Raw genomic sequence first — 21,333 nt, 5'->3', positions numbered from 1 at the left:
TATTTCTGTGTTAAGCACAGTGGAATAAATAGAGAGAGAATGGGCACTCTGATGGTTACTTTCTTGTGTCAGCTTCACTGGACTGAGGGATGCCCAGAGGGCTGGTAAAATATAATTTCTGGGTGAGTCTCTGAGGGTGTTTCAGGAAAAGATCAGCACTAAATTAGTAGATGAAGTCAAGTAGATCAGCCTCACCAAGAAGATGGATATCATTCAATCTGCTTAGAGCCTGAATGTAAAAGAGAGAGACAGAGAGACAGAGATAGAGACAGAGACAGAGAGGGAGAGTAGGGGCAAATTCATTCTCTCTGCTTCAGCTGAAACATCTATCAGCTGCCCTGAAAATCAGTGCCTCCGGACTCAGCCTGACTTATACATTGGCTCCCTTGTTTTCAGACCTCTGAGCTTGGACTAGAACTACACCACCCACTTACTTGGGCCTCCAGCTTGCAGTCTGCAGGCAGTGGGATTTCTCAACCTTTATATTGCATGAGCCAAACCCTCATAACAAATTGTTTTCTCTCTCTCTCAGCTGATAGGATTGGTTCTGTTTCTCTGGAGAACCTTGAGTGACACAGGAACAATGTTAGAAGTGATATTAAAGCACACACACAAAAACATCTAAACTTGATTATGGGTTCAGGTTTGATAGCTGGATAGAAGCTCACTCATTTTATTCAATGACTGCTTGCTCACATTTCAAAAGCAAAACATTAAATGCAAACCAAAGATAAGCACTCCCAAATATGCATTTTATGATAATTCAAATGAAAGTCTAAAGAGTAACTTTCTGTATGTATGTTTCTGTTAGGAAAGGCATCAGGGAAATGAGCTCAAGTCATAAGAGATTGTCATTTTCGTACATCTGGATCCTTCAAAAGAACCCATCCACAAAATTCAGAATCTGTCTAAAAAGCTGCTGTCTAGAAAGCTGATTCTGTATTCTGTTTTATTCACATTTAAAATGTGTAACACTCATTTTGGGGGGCCCCATTAATTTTTTCTAAATTCCCTTTGGCTTTCTAAGTGATTGTCTGAACATGGTGTTAAGGAAGGCAGGTATGTGTCCAGTAGCTACATATTTTTAAAATCACACTGTTCACATATAATACTTATATTAAAGCATTAGCCTTATAGGCATGTGCAGCTTTTATATCCTATACAAATTATCCAGTCCTTGGTTTCTGTGTTCTTCAGAGGAATGACGCCATAACTGAAAAGCACAAGTGAAAATGATGTCCTCAAAATTAAATAGAAAAGAATGTGACCCTAAGACAACTCTGAGTGGATTTTGTGAAGACATGTGTAGGTTTTCAGTGTAGAGATAGAAATCACTGGATAGAAGGAAGGAATAAGAATAATAAAAGTTTCAACACATTTAATTTTTGAGGAACATAATTCTAATACCTAGAGACTGCATAACTTTCTTCACCCTCCATCTATTTCCTGCCTGATGGGTTTGTATTTAAAATGTTTACTCTGCAACATTTCCCCCCTGCATCCGTGCTGTACATATGAGTGATAAGACAAGGGCTACATACAGCCTTGAAATTCAGCTGGAATGCTCTGATCTCCTCTCAGTCAGAGTGAAAAAGGCAGGCAGAGAGGACTGGGGGTGAATTAACCAGTCTATCAACTGATGCAACTTCACAACTCAAAGGAACCACCTTGAATGATGACGGAAACCAAATGGGAAATGGGCAGGAAAAGAAACCAGAATGCAGTGGCCCTCCTCCAGCCTTATTGGATTATTGATTTTGTTGGTCATCTTAGTTTATTCTGGGAATGTGTCTTAAACCCACGATCACATGGGAGAGAGTGGGAATGTTATTTCTTGTATGGAATGAAAAAGAAATGTAGAAAATTTATGAATCTATCCTATGGAATGGCCTGATTCCAGTGTAACTACTGAGAAGACTTGTCTCACTGAACTTTATTTGAACTTCATAGAGTGTGGAATTAATTTACATTTCATTATAGGCTGGTAATTCCCTCAGCACAATATAAGGTGGTTCCAAAAATGAGCAAACTATGTATATCCTTGGGCTACTGCAAGATCCCATGAGCACCAATCCCAAAATCCCAATCTGATAGGTCAAACCTGAATTGCTTAAGCAACAGGAAACTTGCTCTGTTCCTTTGGAGACAGATCACACTGCAGACAGGAATATTTCAAAATCTATTACTAATACTAGTACATTATGATGACAGAGTTCACTGGCAACCCCAAATAACAAAAACAGCAATAGGTTAGAATATGTACTAATTCATCATCCAGCAATGGCTTCATTAAGTAAAAGAAATTGGAGCTGGCAGTAAAGTAAAAATATCACTATTATTCACACACCACTTACATCCCCTACTACCTATAGTCTTAGTGGTTACAGGGGAACTGCTAGGTCCCTAATCTCATTTGGTGAGTTCCTTCTCGGGAACTTACTGTGCTTAAAGATTTCTTACAGCTTTTTGCATGTCCTCAGTATTTTTTAGGTTCACCATTTTGTTTACCTCCAAGGATTCCCCAAAGTCCTAAATCATATGATGTCCTAAATCATAGATGACAATAACTGATATGTTATAGCATTGACTATCGTTTCCTGGGGGTAGGAACAAAGGCAGTTATTAAATCATAATTTAGGCAAATACCCTGACAAGTTTTGTTTCCGTGTACCTCTAGCTCTAAAGATCCTGGATTTCATCACCCTTAACCTTGCTTTTAAGAATTCTCTTGTTATCTTTTCAAGCAATTTAACTTGGTCCATTTGTGTAAATAGCTGTGTCTTTTTATAAATGGTCCCTATTCAGAAGGTTTGCACTCTCCAGTATGGAAGTAGACATTGAATTGTGCCCTGAGAGACAGCCATATCAATATTTCACCAAAAGTAACAGTTGCAGTTCTTCTGAATTCAATTTAGTTGTAAGCCTCACTTTCAAGCCTCCAACATGTAACGTTTTAGCCATCAGAAATGGTGCTTGTGGGGCCATATATAAACAAAACAAAACAAAACAAAAACCTAATCAATGTTATGAAAACATTTTTTGCAGCATGTTGTCTTTTCCAAAGATAGGCTACTAAACAATGTGATCATAACCCTCTTCCCACAGGCACTCTATGTACTGGTTTTGAATCCGGGCTTAAAACTTACTGAAACTGACAGAATATGGCAGAAGTGATCACGTACGATTCCTGAGTCTATGTCAGAAAAGGTGATGTAACATCTACCGTGAAGTTCAGAATGCTCATTTTGGTGTCTTGAATCAAATGGTGGGTAGTCTGACATGTCTGAAACCACCCAACAACAAGGCAGTCCAAGCATGCTCAAGCACCATTTGGAAAAATCCTCAGAATTCCTGAAGAGAGAGAGCAAGAGATGCCTGACAGCTTCCATCTACTGTCTAGCTGTAACCACATGAAAGACTCCAAATCACCATGGATAGGAAGTAGGGTGAGGAAACCCCCATCATTTCCATAGGAAAAGAAGGTTCAGAAGGTGAAATCAAAGACTCAGAGAATCAATCCCAGAGAGTAGTACTTGACCCTAATCAACTATATAATAAATATAAGATAACTTTGGGCCCCAATTCAAGCCTCTGACCATATAGCATAGCTTGAGATCTTCTTCGTTGACTTTCTCTTTAAGAGAGGGGAGGAATATGAACATCTCCAGAGTAAGTGTCCACTCAACAATGGGAGCAAGATCCAGGATAATATAATTTATTTGACAGCCTGGATAATCAAAGCCTAATTAGGGAAAACTATTAAAATTTCATTATGTTTTACATAATGAGCATATATTAATTATAAAATAAACTAGAAAACAAAGATTAAAAATATAAAATAATCTTATTTTAATTCTATTACTCAAAAAGAGTCACTTGTAGGTACCTGGGTGGTGTTCTTTGTGGGGTGTCTGACTCTTGGTTTAGGCTGAGTTCTGATCTCTGGGTCCTGAGGTCGAGACCCACGAAAGGCTCAGGAGTCTCCTTTAAATTCTTGCTCCCCCTTCCTCTGCCCTTCCCCCGCTGTGCTCTCCCTTTCTCTCTCTTTCTCTAAAATAAATAAATAAAGCTTTCCAAAAAATAGTCACTTGTAAATAGTTAGGAATCTCAGTTGCTGACACCATAATCCACTATAGATAGGTTGAGCAAAAGTCTTTGTGAATAAGACATACTTTGATGGGTCAAGAAATTTTGTTTTTGATTTATTATTTTTATAGGTAGAGAAATTCCAGAGATGCCTAAGTGACACTGCTTTCTAAGGCTTTCTTACCACATAGGTCAAGGAACCAAGATGTGGTTTCTGCCTGTTATTTACTGTATTTGTTTATGTATATATTTGGTACAACCACAGATCTCTTAAACACTAGGTTTTGGAGTCAGGAAATAAGAATCTTCCAAATTTTGTGTTTTCTGAGATTGTTTTGTCTATTCTAGGCCATTGCATTTTGATATAGGATTAATTTATCAATTTCTGGAAAAAGAAGACTGGGAATTCAATAGGAACTGTACTGAATTATAGATAACATTAAGAAAGTATTGTCATTTAACAATATCATGTCTTCTGATCCATGGACATGAATGCCATTTTGTTTATTAGATTGTTTTTCATTTCTTTCAACCATGTTTTGTAGTCTTCAGAGCACAAATATGAACTTCTTTGGTTACATTTAGCCAAGTATTTCATTCTTTTTAATACTACTGTAAATTGAATTGCTTTGCTAATTTGACTTTCATGTTGTTCCTTGCTAATGTATAAAAATACAATTGATTTTTGCCAGTATAACTTGTATGCTGTAACGCCACTGAAATTATTTATTAATACCAAGGGCAACAACTTTTCAAAGCTCTCTGTGGACATCCCAATCCACACATCTTTCCCTTGATTTTTTGGTCAGGCTCTGGTTGTCCCAGCTGGTGTTGCGGTCTCAGGTTCTTGTAACGGTAAGCAATCGCGGCTGATTGTTTTCTCCAAAGCCCTCTAGATAAGGGTTTTCCTGAAAAAAGAGATCTGAGTCAATTCAGTAACAATAGGGTTTTTTTCCAAGAAGCTCTGAGATGGGTCAAACTGCAAAAATTCTCTGTAGATCAGACTTTTTCAGGAGCTTGAAACCCAGTCTGTGAACTCCAGTGGCTGCTGGGCTGCTGGGCTGCTGGTTTTCAAGGTTAGCTAGCACAACGAAAGAAAGAGAGATGGGGATAGATTGAGAAAATGTGTTACAGACTGTTGTTCTTACAGAAGTTCAGCACATCATCTTGAATAAATGTTCCTCATTTTGCTGCAAAGCTTTAATCAATTTCCAGAGTTCTAAAAATGTTAGTTTAGACTGCTGTTGCCAGTGTTCTTGTTGCTTTTATGGAGGAAAATATTTGCAGAGGTCCACACTCCACAATTCTGGAAATTCTACCAGGAGGCTGTTGCTATTTTAAGGAAATGTATTTATTACTAATTATAACATTGTATGCATCATATATTAAACTCTTTTTTTTTTTTACTTAACAGGATATCCTAGAAAATTATTAAAATGTTTCCACATCTATAAACATACATCCAGATAATACATTTACATGCTTCTTCCTCTGAGTGGTTGCTCCACCGGACCCTAATCATGTTTCTGCCTGTTTATAATCAGTGAACTTGCTTTCTCTTACAGGAGTTGACAGCCAACTAAAAAAGCATTTAAAATAAAGCACAGAAAACAGTGGATCATAGCAGTATATAGCAAGGGCTACTATATTAGTTTGGGGTAGGAATTGAGAGATGTTAAGATTTTCTTAGGAAAAAAAAAGTAATCGAAGCAGAATTCAGAAGAATGAGCAGGAATGATCTTGGCAGTTTATAAGAAGACGATCTCTTAGTCAGGATCCAAAGGCCTCAATGTGAAAGAATGAGCATCGCTGGAAAGTAGAAAGCAGAGGAAAGTGACTAGAAATGAGCCGGGAATGGTAGGAGAGGCAAGAGGAAGCCTGAAGTGACAGGAACACAGGAACAGTTGGAGGAGTAACTGGTTGCAGCGAGTAGAAATTGGGCAACCCCGCATCCAGAAAAATGAGAAAGGAGCCATTTGCTGTGCTGGTAATGGAAGATAACGTTGGCCTTGGGGACAGAGAGCAGCAGACCGATCCAGGGAGTAGAATCGCAGGACTCGGTGATGAGTGGAGGGACAGCCGAGGACACACAGAAGTCCAGACGGAGTCCCGGGTGTTTCATTGCAAAGACCAAGTTGAAGATCATTTCAGCCATTGGGAGGCAGAGTTATTCTTTAGCGAAAGATCCTGTGCGTTTTCTCTGACCTATGTACTTTGTGGTCCGTGTAAGATACCCAGTTTCAGATACTCAGTGAGGGGCGCCTGGGTGGCTCAGTGGGTTAAGCCGCTGCCTTCAGATACTCAGTGAGGATTTTGACATGTGAATTGAGATCTCAGAAAAGAGATCTGGGCTAGTGACAAAGATGCAAGAATCATCAGCATAAAACGGGTCCCCGACATCGTGGACAAGGATGAGGTGAGTCAGGGTTAAGAAAGGAGAGAAAACACCGAGATCTTCAACCATGGTGTAGAGGCCCACCCAGGGCAAGAAGCCTGCAGGGGAAGTGGAAGGTGTGGCCACAGATAAGTGACGCAGACCAGGACAGCAAGGTGTCATGGCGGCTGGGGAGGTTATAGGGAGGCTGGCAGTCCTGGAGGCCGACGAGGACCAGTCAGACCAGGACCAAAAGTGTCCTTTGGATTTCACCACAGGGTCATTGGTGATTGGGTGAGAATACTGTTCAGGAACTGTGGGCATGGAAGATAAATTTCAGGGGGGGTGGGTTTGGGAGATGTGGAGAGAACCACCACAGACAAATCTCTTAAGCAGCTTGTCTGTGGAGAGGAGAGAGGGCTACAGACAGCTAATGGGGGAGCAACCAGCGTCAGACCAACGGAAGCCACTTTCTTTCTGTCTTTCTCCTTCGTGTTTCCTTTTGGATAGGTATTGTTTGGGGTTTATTGTTTTTAAGTATGGAGGGACTTGAGCGCATTTAAGAGTCCGTGGGTAGGTAGGAGCTATTAGAGAAAAAGAGAGAACCATATGCATTGGAAATACTAAGAGAAACCAGTCGATTCAAGGATGGAAGAGACCATGGGCAAGAGTCTGAAACCCCTTGTCCTTCACATTAGCTGACCCCTTGTTGAATATCAGAAACAGAGAAGACAATGGATAAACCATCCATATCCCCTTCACCACCAACCAAAACTGACTTAATCAAAGTTGGTTGTTCAGTTCACCAAAAATCTGGGTTTTCTGTCATTCAGTTTCCAGAGCTTCTGGTAATATGAGGCCTTTTTTCTTCCTTCCTTCCTTTTTTTTTTTTTTTTTTTTTCTTTCTTAAGACTTATTTATTTGAGAGAGAAAGGGAGGGAGATTGTGTGCACACAGCAGGGGAGGAGCAGAGGGAGAGGGAGTCAGGTCAAATCTCACACAGATGCCCCACTGAGAGGAGCCCAATGTAGGGCTTGATCTCATGATGCTTGAGCTCATGACCTGAGCCTAAATCACAAGTCAGACAGACACTTAAGCAACTGAGTCACCCAGGTGCCCCATGAGGCCTTTCTTCTCAACCCATGTGTGTTGTGGTGCGCCTAGGTGACTCCTCCATGAAGCATCTGCCTTCAGCTCCAGTCATGACCCCAGGGTCCTGGGATCCAGCCCTGGTTGGTCTCCCTGCTCAGCCAGGAGCCTGCTTCTCCCTCTTCCTAGTGCTCCCCCTGCGTGCTTTCTGTCTGACAAAAATAAATACTTTTTTTTTTTAATTATTAAAAAAATAAAAGAGAACGGTTGTGAGTAACCCAGTGCTTTGTTGTCCCTCCTGGGTATCTTTTTGGTCAGAACAGTCAGAACCAGAAGGCCAGCTGATTCCTGATGTAAATTTAAAGTTTCATTTGGATCTAATTCTCTACCTCAGGACTGAACCCATGGGGATTAGGGAAGCATGTGTCTGTCATTTCCCTTGTATTCATAGACAGTCTGACTCATTTTATAATGCCAATACCTAAACATGCAATCAATTCATACTTTTCTGAGTCCTACCTGCTCTTCAAGACTTACCTGGTCACACTTAACAGGTCTTTGCTGCATACAGTTATCAAAGGCAACAATCTACCGGCGGCTCCATCAGTCGATTCTGCAGGAATATATTTTGTGGAACGACTATAACTCAGCCCAGGAAGTTATACTCTGTCTCCTCCTCCCTCCTTCTGAGCTATCTGTGACTCTTCCTGTCTGTCAGATCTCAGTCTAAGCTCCACAGTGAAGTGAGGAGAAGGTAGCCCTGGGAGAAGTTTAAATTAGCATCATTCCCAGCACATCACAGGGTGGAAGCAGCACCCAGTAGGGTCCCCACTTTCAGGAGTCTGGAGAGTTAGCCTCACCTGGGCAGATTCTCTGTGGACTACAGCCTCACAGACCACCAGGGTGTCTTGGCTGGAAGACATTCTGCTGTCCCTGCAGAGGACAAAGAAGACAGAAGAGAGGAAATGAGACAGCAATCAGAGGAGGGACGCATACGGAAGCTGCTTAACAGCCCCATGAGAGAACGCTTTTTTTTTTTTTTTTTTTTTTTATGCTTTAGGAAGAAAACTGAGACTTATAAAGTAACTTTCTTGTATTGCTTAAATGGGGTGTCAGGAAAGGCTTGCAAATGTTTGTAGCAGTGTCAGAATAAGCAGTGAATGAATAGCAAACACATCAAAAACAGGAGCAAATTTCTCAAAATGATGTAGCGGCTCTGCCTATTCCTGTCGTCCTTAGACCTTACAGGAGATTGCTGAGCAAAACAAGCCACCGTCTTAGCATCTCCCTTTGAAGTCACTCAGCATAGGAGATAATTATGATAATGCACACAACAGCTTTTTCTTCTGCCAACGTTCCTTTTCATCAATCTCTCTATTGTTTTCCCCAACAATGTGATGGGTAGTAATATGAAGCTCCATTCTCTCTCTCTCTCTCTTTTTAATACCATTAATGCTCACTGAACCTCATTTAATTAAGGGAATGTATATTGATACGCATAGCATAATCAGGTCAGGGACTGGAGCCGAAATTGATTGAGGACAGCTCTTTCACACTTATTTCAATTTATGAATGCTCAGACGCAGACAGATAGTGAAAAGGATTTAATTTCCGTTTGTGTTGTTTGCACATTCTTTATAATGTAAGCATTAATTGAACATGCTCGGTGTCAGTGCAGAGCAATCAAGCATATCCATTTTTCATAAATGAAGGTCACAGGTCAATCTTCAGCAAGTTCCAAGCAATCTAGTTATAGAAATGTATTTATATTTGATCAGCTGTAATATGAAAGACTAGAGATCTGGAAAATGAATACCAGGAGAGCCATGCAGTTTCAGCTACAGAATGGTACCTTCTGGAAAGGGAACACCAGAGGTTTGTTACTTTCTGCTTTGGAATGATGTTTTGGGGCTCTACGCGAGTTTCTGAGATGCCCTTTGGTTTGCTTGTTGATGCCACTCATCAAAAGGGATGAGTTCAGCATGGGGGGAGGGAATTGTGAGCTAAAAGTTGCTTTGCTGAGGACGGGGCTGTTGATTGAAACCCACAGAGCAGGGCTGCCCGGGTGGCTCAGTTGGCTCAGTGTGTCTCTTTGTCTTAGGTGGTGATGATCCCGGGGTCCTGGGATCGAGCCCCGTACCGAGCTTGCTTCTCCCCTTCCCTCTGCCTGCCATTCCCCCTGCTCGGGCTACAGCCCTCTCTGTCTGTGACAAATAAATAAATAAAATCTTTACAAAATAAAAAGATAAAAAAACAAACCCACATAGCATTCTGTCCACAAATACTTAGTAGGGGCTTCCTCCTCACCAAGCACTGGGTTAGGCATCCATTTATAAACTGGATAAAGTATTTGCCAGATGACTATGTGGCTCTTTTTCAAATTATGAAGATGTCAGCTTTTCATTCAAAATAACATATTTATAATAGCCTATTCTCATTATGTATTTTCCCAATTTGATGTTAATACCCATATATTTTATAACATCTGTATAGACCCATATATCTTTATAATTAGAATATTCTGTTAATTTCTGAGATTTTATCCTAAAATTTCAACTTAAAATTAACTCATATATTTCCTTAAAACACAACCCAAACTTCTCACATCTTGATCTAAAAATTCTGTAATCAAAATGAGTCACACTTGTTGCTCCACTATAAAAATGTGCACAATTTCTCACATCTAGAATATCATGCTCTATATATTAAGCTCAAAGTGATATGAGCATAAATTGGGGAAACTTTCTGAAATGCATCTTTTCCCCCTGAGAGTAAGCATTTTACTAATGTAAGCAACCTTACCTATTTGTATCTTCATCAGCGAGTGTAATTTTGCTCATTGCCTCAGAGACATTGAAATGTTCGCTCTGTCTTGCATCTTCTCAGTCCACCCCTTGCGTTTCCAAGACTTTAATGGCCAAGGGTCTTGTGAAGTCATTTTATGCTTTATTCTTAAACAGTGTGAAGTCAGTTAGCTAGGTGAGAGAACACTAAAATTAGCATGTGATTTCAAATTTTTGTTCTTCGAAAAGACCTTGTTAAAAAGTTGGATGGAGTAATGCTCATCATGAGAGCTATTCTGTGTCACTTCCAGTATTTCTGTATTGCTTGAACCAGGGAACACAACAGGAAAAACATTTAGAAGACATTAGGGTCAGACAAATATTTAAAGTGTCACCTGTTTGTTTGATTAGAGAAGTCAATGAGAGGAAAATCAACCATAGGAATCACAAATACAAAAAGAAATATATATTTTTAAAAAGGAAAAATGTAACTTACTCTTGTAAAACCTATAATCTAGGTTGATTTCCTACCTTGATTTGTAAAGATTAAATGATCAACTCTATGCCTGAATAACAACTACCCCTAAAAGGAGACATAGTAGACATATAAAGATCTATGGCAAATTTTCACTGAAGAGTATATTTGTGGGAAAAAGTCTTTTTTGCCCCATTCCTTAAGCTAAAACATATAATGAGAGCAAACAGAGGCACCAATCGCCTCTGGGTGGTGCAGTCAATCGAGCATCCAACCCTTGATTTTGGCTCAGGTCACGATCTCAGGGTCGTGAGATTAAGCCCTGTGTCTGGCTGTGCCTCAGCACAAAGTCTGTTTGGGGTTCTCTCCCCCTCTCCCTCTATCCCCTTCACTTGTGGTTTCTCCTTCTGTAAAATAAATAAATTGGTCTTTAAAAGAGGGTAAACACCTTCAAATTCTTTAAAAGCAAAAACCATTAGAAGGAGGATTTAGTACCTTCGTCAGAGGAAGACACCGAAGATTGTCCAGTCTTTCCCTCTGTGTCCCAGCCCCTCCGACAAACACCACATGTTTTGGTATTTAGTGAATGAATGATGTGGCATTTCCTGACCTCCTTTTCTCATGGATTTCTTTAATGCATTAATCTTTGCTCAAGGTCTTGAAATTTCAAGGAAACAAATGATGCAGCATGTACTGTGGGAAGTATGAATACAGTTATTGTTAAGAGGTCAGGAAAAAAAGCCCTAGACACTGGAAAAAAAGAGATGACCTAAATGTCCAGGCTCAAAGAGGAACCAAATGGATGTTGGATGGGCTCCCTCAGCTCTGGACTCCCACTCCGAGAAAGAAGAAATTTTTAACAGGACAGATTTCAGGGGAACCATAGTGACAAACTCTAACTGAAAGGCACTTCGTGGTGAGGAATACACATCGCGCCTCCCAACGTTTAGACGGAAAAAGAATGTGTGTAGGGTTTTCTTGGGAAATGAAGTTAAAGGAAGGAGACTGCGTGAAGGAAATGTACGAGAATGTCCCCAGAGACGTTATTAAAGGCTTGCTCGTAGAAAAGAGTCCATCCAGGCTGCTTTTGATCTGGAGGAATGACATGTCTTCTCACACAGGATGTGTAAAATAGTTAGGAGGCATGCGACTCCAATTCCAGAGTCTGGCAGAGAAGCAATAGCTTCTCAGAATGAAAGGAAAACAAAAGATATGTTAAAGGAAAAATGATAGATACAAGTAGAGGTATACATACCGGTAATAGGTAGCACAGTTAAAAATTACATTTCCAAACTATTATTGTGGTGGTTGTTTTTCCTAGGGTGGCAAAACAAGCAGGAAAAAACACGAAACAGACTTAGCACTTTTTTGTGGTAGGTAATGTACAATGAAGTTGAAAGCTGGGAACCGTACTGGATGTTTCTTACTCAGGTTGAAACAATTAATCAATAGGAAGTATCAGTGTTTCCAAACCATGAAATTGTTGGAATTTGCTTATTTTTCTTTTACTTTCTGGACATTAATTTCCTAGAGAAAAGGTGATTACCAGTCAAAACCAGAATTCTACTTTCCTAACATATGACCTATATTTTCATTCATTTTGAATGAATTTATGTAGCTACTTCCTTTGGAATAAAAGATAGCTGATCTTCATAAGCATATCTTAAATTCATAATTCTCTCCAGAATATATACTAACAAGGCATGCAACTTTATTTTGAGAATACATGAGATAACCAACTTGAAAAGATTTGCAAATAGGATGCCAGGTTTTATTAAAACAAATGAAAAAGAGATGTAAAGATTTATCTTTCAGCCTGTCTAACTCATATTTAAATCTTTCAATCTACTAAATTGGGGGTTTGGCAAAACCATGGTCTATGGTCTAAATCTGGCCCTTGGCTTGCATTTGCAAATAAAGTTTTACTGCAACACAGCCATGCCCATTTCTATACACATTGCTTTTGCTCAACAATGGCCGAGTAACTATGACAGTGGTCACATGACCTTCAGGTCCAAGAATATTTCTATCTGGCTATTTATTTATTTTTAAAGATTTTATTTATCTATTTGACAGATAGAGATCACAAGCACGCAGAGAGGCAGGCAGAGAGAGAGAGAGAAAGGAGGAAGCAGGCTCCCTGCTGAGCAGAGCCCGAGGTGGGGCTTGATCCCAGGACCCTGAGATCATGACCTGAGCCGAAGGCAGAGGCTTTAACTCACTGAGCCACCCAGGACCCCCTCTATCTGGCTCTTTAGAGAAAAGATTTGCTGGTATCTGTACCAAATGCAAAGATTTTATGCCAGATTGATTTAAAAGGTATGGAATTTCTAATTTTTCTTTTCACTCCGTAATTCCATCATTAAACTGCAATGCGGACTAATTTGGGTGAAGCTCTCTGCCAGTACATGATACATATATATTCCTATGTATGTCTCCAGACTTTTCTGTGAGGGAGATATTTTAAATCCTCACTTTATTTAAGATAAAATAGACTCAGATAATTTAGGAAGATTTTCCTGTCACACAGCTAATAGCAGAGAAGGAACATTTTCCAAATATATTCTGGTATTTTCAGTGAATCAATCGTCAGCTCACAGGAGAATTGGCTATCAAAAGTCAAGTTCTTTGCATACTGTTTTACTTCTTTCTCATTTTTCTCTGTTTTGTTTAGTGATATCCTTTAGAGCTTTGTTGTGAATACTATTCATTTTGAATATTGCATCTATTTTTCGATGGACAGTAGCTCTTATTTTAATCTCTGTTCTGCCTGCAGAGACTATTCCCGTGCAATTTAAAATCAATTGTACACATTTTCTTGTTACCAGTGTGGGTGTAAATAAAGTTTATGTAGTTACCTTTCCAGTGTTTTACCCATCCACTCCTTCTTGAAGATGGGGATTAATAATTCTTAGCATTGCTAATTTTGTAACAATGCCTCATTGTTTTCAAATGATACAGAAGAATGGTGAAGAACAAATTATTAGAGTGTCTACTCTGTACAAAGCCCCTTGCTGAGGCTGCATGATGAATGAATACCCTCTCTCGGGAGTGCACAGCCTGAAGAGGGAACAGGGAAGTAAACAGATAATTTCCGCACCACGTGGGACTGTGCTCCGATTAAAATAAACTAGGTACAAAGTTCAATGGGACCCCAGAGATTAGGAGTCCTATCCGCTGAGGCTGTGGTGGTGGGGTCAGAGAAGATTTCTTGGATGAGATAATAGCTAAATTCATTCATTAAGGATAAGGAAGAGTTGTCAAGGCAGGCAAGGGACATGGTCATAGTGGAGTGATGGCCCAGGGGCTCAGGACAGAGCAGCACAACGGATGCAGGATCTGTAATCCGTCTGGTACTGGTGGACTCTAAAGGTGAGCAAGGGAGTCTCAGGAGGTAAGACTGGAACAGAAGGCCAAGGGGAATCATGCCATCTCCTATGTTGTATGTAGGGCTTAGAGCTCACCATGCAAGTAATTGGTGTTCATAGTAGATTAAAAGCAGGTGAATGTGCAATCATATTTTTATTTGATTGTGCATGAATGGTATATATGAAGAAGGAAAGAAGAGAAGAACACAGATTGGAACTTCATCAATATAATTACAAGAATGATTGAGACTGAACTAAGGAGATTGACAACGGGGACCAGGAAAGGAGAATTAATTAGAGAAGTAAATAGTCACGGGACATTGTATCTGATTCAGTATACACGGTGCAAAGGAAAATGATCATCTTTGGGTTTAATGTTGTGAATATTGAGGATATTGATGCTATCAAATCAATAAAGAATAGTTTAGAGGAATCTGAATAGAAAAGAGATGATGAAAAGACCCATTTAGATATACTGAGTGTGATGTGCTTATTGTGCTTAATGTGTGCTTAATGTGCTTGATGTGCTTCTTGTGCTTAATGTGTTTATTTCCCCGTTCCCTCTTCCGTGGGTGTGCCCAGCAGGCATTTGGGTGTGTGATCGGAGACTTAGGGGTATGGACTGAGAGAGAACAGCCCCCAGACAGAGAAAGGATGAATATCAAAGAAAGAAAACAGGTTGAGAGCCATGTCCTGGCATGGGCATAGTCGGATCCTGGGGGAGGGGAGGAAAAAGAGCTATCATTTTAGGTTGGTGGACAGTGTGGGCAGATGTCAATGCCTTCAGAATGAGCATTGGGAGGGATCTGCTCTGGCCACCTCCATTCCCTCCGCGCTGGAGGAGAGGGTTACCAGTGGGTTACAAGGTGAGTTTAAAGCAAGGGTTGAGGGTTTGGGCCAATCCCTGTGCCTATTTGTGTAGGAGCCTGACAACGATAGGGGAAAGTGTTTTTGAAGTGTAAAAATTGATTTTTTTTTTGTAAGGCTTAACAAAAAATTTTGAATATTTTCTTCTCAAAGACAGAAAATGTACTTGCATTCCTATGGACAGATATTTTGAAATATTCATCAAGGTCGTCTTTCAAATTTGCTTATGTCACATGCTCTTTCCAAGACAGGAGGTTAGGACAGTGTTTCCCAAACTATCGTGATCCCTTCTTCACATACATGATTTTTCACCATCTCGGTGAGCTACGTGGACTCTCATTGCTGGATCTTTTTCCTGAACGAATCCATTTACTTAATGGAGAATTATTTCAAAAGGAAACTTTGCAACACAAACTGAAAGGGAAAGCATATCTCATGTTGCTGTAGGCAGACGTTAAACATAAAATATACCAAATAAAAGCAAAATGAAAACTATTAAATGCTTCCTAATTTCCACTCTCAGTGAAAGCTTGAATCTGTGCCCTGATGCTGTGCTAAAAATGATCATGTGTGTATCAGGTGGTCTTGTGAATTACGTGCACCAGCAGGACATTTTTCTCTTTGGCACCATCACGAGTCTTAGAGAATTCAAAAGAGAAGGATGTTTTCTCAACGTGACTGGATGCTATTTATTGTATGGAGTGCAATCCCTCCGGAAGTCATCTAGTAGCACACTTGATATTGCCCTGCAATTTTAAAATCAGGGCTAGGCTGCATCATTTCCTTGGGAAATGGAAGACACAGTAGAAGTCAGAGAGGATAGCATGGTGACAGATGACGCCATGCTCACTTGGGGCTGTAGACACAGTTCAGGGCAAAGCTGTCACAGGTGTGCACTCCCCACACCCTTTACCAGACGCACAAACAAAACAAGGAAGGGCCCAGCATGTCCAGGGCGAATATTGTCTTATCACCGTGGGGTTGTTTTATTCAATTAAAAATTCATTCATGAGAACCGGTTGCTGATGGGGACACAGCCTGCTGGCAGCTGCCAAGGTCCCTGAGTAAACAGAGTTTGGGAATGGGACCCAGCCAGCTCATGAGAGGGAGCCCACATAAGCACAGCTGTACCAGGTTCTAACCTGGAGCTGAGACCACAGGATTTTTGTCTGTCTTGTCCACCATCCCTGGTGCCTGGCACATGCAGGACATTTGATAGAAATCCAATATATTTTTTATCTGGACAGAAAGAATGGCGAAATATGAGGGAAGAGTCAACTACATGGTGTATTAAAGATGATGCACAGCCAAAAATGTAGACCGAAGTTAAGAAAATTTCTATTTAAACCCTAGAAAAAAAACAGTTTTACTCAAATATGACCATCTCATGAGACCCACACTGATCACCTCATTTGAAACCACAATCTCCCTCTGTCCTCCTGTGTTGTTGATGACCCTCAACACCTTGATCTCCTGCTGTCTTCATTTACACCTACCTTCCCACTCTCCTATGGTTTTGTCTATTCCCACTACAATGTCACCTGCACTTGGAGAGCCTAACAGCGAGGAGAGGCTTGGAAACAAGTATTTCAAACATCTCAGCAGTTTTTAACTCATGTTATTTTTTATTTTTATTTTTATTTTTTTTTTATGCAGGACCAAAGAAAGAGCTCTGGCTCGCTGAAGTCACTGAGAGACCCAAGATCGTGGAGACTTAACCCTGACCACACTACCTTGATTTCCAGTGTCATGGAGATAAGATCACCATGACAGGATCACGGAGAATAGTGGGATGAGAAGAGTGGTCCATGCAGAAGGACAGGCCGTAAATGCTTCTGAACCATCCCACAGTCCCCCCACACGTCCTTGGTGTCTCTCCTGCTCTCATTTACCCCGTGGACATGTGACAACAACGAGCATGACATGGGGGTTCAAAACCATTTCTTTCCCGATTCGAAATTTGGTGCCAAAGCAAATAGACTTGCCTGCACTCTGGGGGTAGCATGTGGGTACGGTATCATTTGTGTAGGCAAAGCTGCCATAAGAAAAATGATCTCCTGAGACGTTTCATTGTGTTGGATAATTCACATCCCAGGCTTCATCCACCCAAGGTGAAAAGATAATAAAACAACTTTTCTGTTAAGATCTAAACTATTTTGATACTAGTTCTGATCTTATAAATGAACTGGCAGTCCTTTTCTTTCCTCAGGATCCTCCCTCCCTAAGTCCCCAAAATTACTTGTACTTGTTCCTGAAATCCCTTTTGAGTACCAGCAGACCTGGGTCAAGGAAGCAGGAATTATGCTGGGCTCCCGCGATGGCTGAGCCCCACAAACCCCATGAGCAGCCCCCTCACCGCTGCCCCAGTGGCTGTGAACCCTTCAGCGTGGCGTCTTCCTCAGGCAGGGTCTAGCCAGCTGTCGGTTTTTGCTGGAGATCCTGCGCTTCAGCCGTCCCCTCAGCAGTGATGTCACCTCCACCAGCTCAGGGGGAGAGCATTTTCCTTCCAAGTTCAAGTTCAGCAGGAATTATATTCAGCCTGGGAGTCAGCTCTGCAGTTTCAGCGCTGCACAGAATACTTGCAGCCGCCTTGCTCACATGACATACCACCCCCAGCACACACACATACACACACACACACACACACACACACACACACACACAGACCAGAGAGGGACTGTCCAGCATCCACGGGGCACAGAACTAGTGTCCCTCCCCCCAAAACATCATGGATCTCATTTCCTCTTTTACTTTGGGCATCATTTCTCCAGACTTTCTGAGACTTCTTTCCTGTCATGTGGGCTCAATTCCTACTACCCATCCTCAGACGTGTCCCAGGAAAAATTAATCACAAGGGGAAGATGAGTTTCATGTTTACTCTGCTCCTACCGAGTCTATTGCTCTCAGGTAAACATAGGAAATAGGGTGCTGGAGGCCCATTTATGCACTGATAGTTCATAAGCCTCAGGTCTCTGACAAGTTTAAAACACCCTTAAATCTTCACAGTTAAAAGGATCCATTCAGTTCCATCTTGTACCTTCAAAGACCCAAAGGTCCAGTCTCTATGGACACCCTATCACATTTTTAGTGTGAGTCCACTTATGACAGGTCATACCAACAGTGTGTCATCTGCTGGGAGTCCCAGAAGATGATTTGGAAAGATCTATATTTGGGAGTGAAACAAAACCAGATAGTGACTTGAGCTATCCAGGTACAGACATAGCTGACTAACTTCAGAAAACGCACTTACTTCCTCTTTTATTAGAGGAAAGAGGTAGCTGCGAATATGTCATCGGTTCCACCTCTGTGCCACCAGCCTTTCCAGCATTCATGGGCTCATGCAGAGGGAGACCTTGAAAAACATGGCTTAAGTGCTGCTATTCTTTTCCAACTGTTTGTTCATGATCTTATTAAAAGCCTTCTCTGACTGTAGCATTTCTAAGCAAGAAGATGGCGCTTCTGTAGCATCACTGTGCAGTTGCAAAGAAGGAAATGGAAACATCGATGATATTAGAAGGAATGGGAAGAGCATTTTCAGGGTCCTATAATAAGATGTTCCAATGATACTCGCAGTTCAAAGGGAATGAAGAGAATGATTAGATGTGCAGTGCATGGGGCTTCTTTGTATGATAGCAGGCAGCTCCTCTTTCACTCCATCTGTTTTTCAATGAGATGTGGGCACTGGTCACAGTGGCTTCAATTGAATTCTAAATGAGGACGACTAAGTTAATTAACGAAAGCCTTTGAAACTGTCTGAAAACTATTATTTTCTTACAATTGTTCCTTGCCAAAAAGATACGAAGGAATTAGATAGCAAAACCATGATAAAGGATGTGCCATCTGAATTTTCTCATTAGAACCCAGATTACTTCCGAGAGGGTGGAGGGTGACCCACTGTTTCCTTTTCCTCTTAGAGTGAGTAGGAGGCTTCATTTATTTTAAAGGCTGAATTTAAGGCCCAGTTCTCCATATGTTTGATTGAATTATTGTCAGAGAGTGTGGAAATACTTCATTTTCATTTAAGTCTTCAATGTAGAATCATTTATATAACTTGTAGGAGCTAGGACTTTGATCTATGTCTCATAAGTCTTTAAATCTAGGACAACGAACACTGCCCAAAGTCTACAGACCCAAGCTAGTTATTTAGGTGATGGGATGGTTAACATCATAGTACTCACAGCACAGTTTAACAACCTTAGTTTCTTTTAATAGTAAAAAGATATGTTTTAGTACTAAACTAAAATCATTTTTAAGTGTTTTTCAAATTCAGATCATTCTCAGCATTTAAGAAAATCTGCTCTTTAGTTTGTTTCTTATGCTTACTTAAAAGGTGTTTAATTTACATAAACAAAGTTCAGATAGCCATTTAGAGAATGATACAGTTTAAAGGGAAAAATAAGCCAAAACGTGAAACTACAAAACTTCTAGAAGAACCACAAGAAACAGAATTGGGTAACAGAATTTTTAAATATGGCTCCAGAAGCACAAAACATATTAATATATATATATATATATATATTAATTATTCTTTATCAAAATTGAAAATGTTCATCCTATAAAAGAGAGTATTAAGACAATGAATAGACAAGCCTCAGACTGAGAAAACATATTTACAAATCACATCTTTGACCTAAGACTTGTGTGTAAAATGTATAAAGGACTCTCAAAACTCAATGATAGAAAAATAAAGAACCCGACTAGAAAACTAAGTAGGCACTTTCCCAAAGAAGGTGCATTGATGGTAACCATGTAAAAAGAGAATTCACATCATTAGCAGTAACGAAATGCAAGTTAAAATTAAAATAAGATATCACTACATGTCATATGTATGTGTGTGTGTCTATTAGATGTCTATTAAATGTTTATTAGAATACATATGTATGTATACAGGCATGTGTGTATGTGTCTATATACTGTCGTCCTCAGCATATGAGAAATCACTGTATGATTATTGTGTTTGTAAACTAAATGCAACTTAATATAAACTTTTTTTTTTTTAAAAGAAAGAAAAATTTGCTTTGCTAATAGCTGATACACAAAGGATTGTCCTATATAAGATTCAAGGAGTAAGGTCAAAGTTAATGAAAAAACAAAACAAAGCCAAAAACAAAAACAAAAACAAACAAACAAAAAACCAGACCAAAGCCTTCAAAATAACAGCATCTCTAATGTAAGAAGAGCAGCCAGGAAAATGTCTTCTGATGTTCAAGAACAGGGTGTTTTATTCTGTTACAGGTCTTGCATATATTCAAACTCTCACTTAGGTTAGGCGAGTATCAGATTGTAGAACAAAGACTGATAATATCCACGTTTTTACATGCATGGCAATTAAAATGAAGTTTGTATTATGAAAGCCAAATAAAAACTGTACATCTCTTTCAGTAATATCAGTTTACATGCTTTCCTTAACTATATGGGCCAAATCGTTTGTAAGAATGCTATCACTAACATAATAAAGCACACTAACATAACAAAGCACATGAACTTGTGCTTTGTCAAATACTATACAAATTGTTGTTATTTTTATTTTTATTTTATTAGATATTTTAACAGGCTGAAACAATTATTGGTTTTGTAAACATAAATACTTCAGTTATTTCCTAAAATCCAGTGCTTTCTTTCCTTTTATTTATTTATTTTTTAAGATTTTATTTATTTATTTGACAGAGAGAGATCACAAGTAGTCGGAGAGGCAGGCAGAGAGAGAGGAGGAAGCAGGCTCCCTGCTGAGCAGAGAGCCCGATGCGGGACTCGATCCCAGGACCCTGAGATCATGACCTGAGCCGAAGGCAGCAGCCTAACCCACTGAGCCACCCAGACGCCCCTTTCTTTCCTTTTAAATGTTTGTAAATACAGATGGAATATAAAGGAAAGCACTTACTTTAACAGAAATTAAATTAAAAAGCTTAAAAACATGGCTTAACTCCTGAGAATCCTAGTAATATTATGGATCTTCAAGTATTATTTTGAAGTACCAGTGAATGCTTTCATAAATTTGTTTCTAATTATATGTTAACAGAACAAAATGAGGAAGATAGTCATTAAAAAATAGTGTATTTACACTAACAATGAAAATATAGAAAGGGAAATTAGAGAATTGATTCCATTTACTATAACACCAAGAACCATAAGATACTTACCTAACCAAATAGGTAAAGATCTGTATTGGAGGAACTAGAGAACACCCATGAAAGAAACTGAAGACACAAAAAGATGGAAAAGCATCCCATGCTCATGGGTTGGAAGAATAAACAAACATTGTTATAATGTCTGTACTTCCTAGAGCACTCT

The sequence above is a fragment of the Mustela nigripes genome, chromosome 5 (genome assembly GCF_022355385.1).
Source record: "Mustela nigripes isolate SB6536 chromosome 5, MUSNIG.SB6536, whole genome shotgun sequence".
Classification (NCBI taxonomy): domain Eukaryota; kingdom Metazoa; phylum Chordata; class Mammalia; order Carnivora; family Mustelidae; genus Mustela; species Mustela nigripes.
This window is presented reverse-complemented; position numbering follows the sequence as displayed.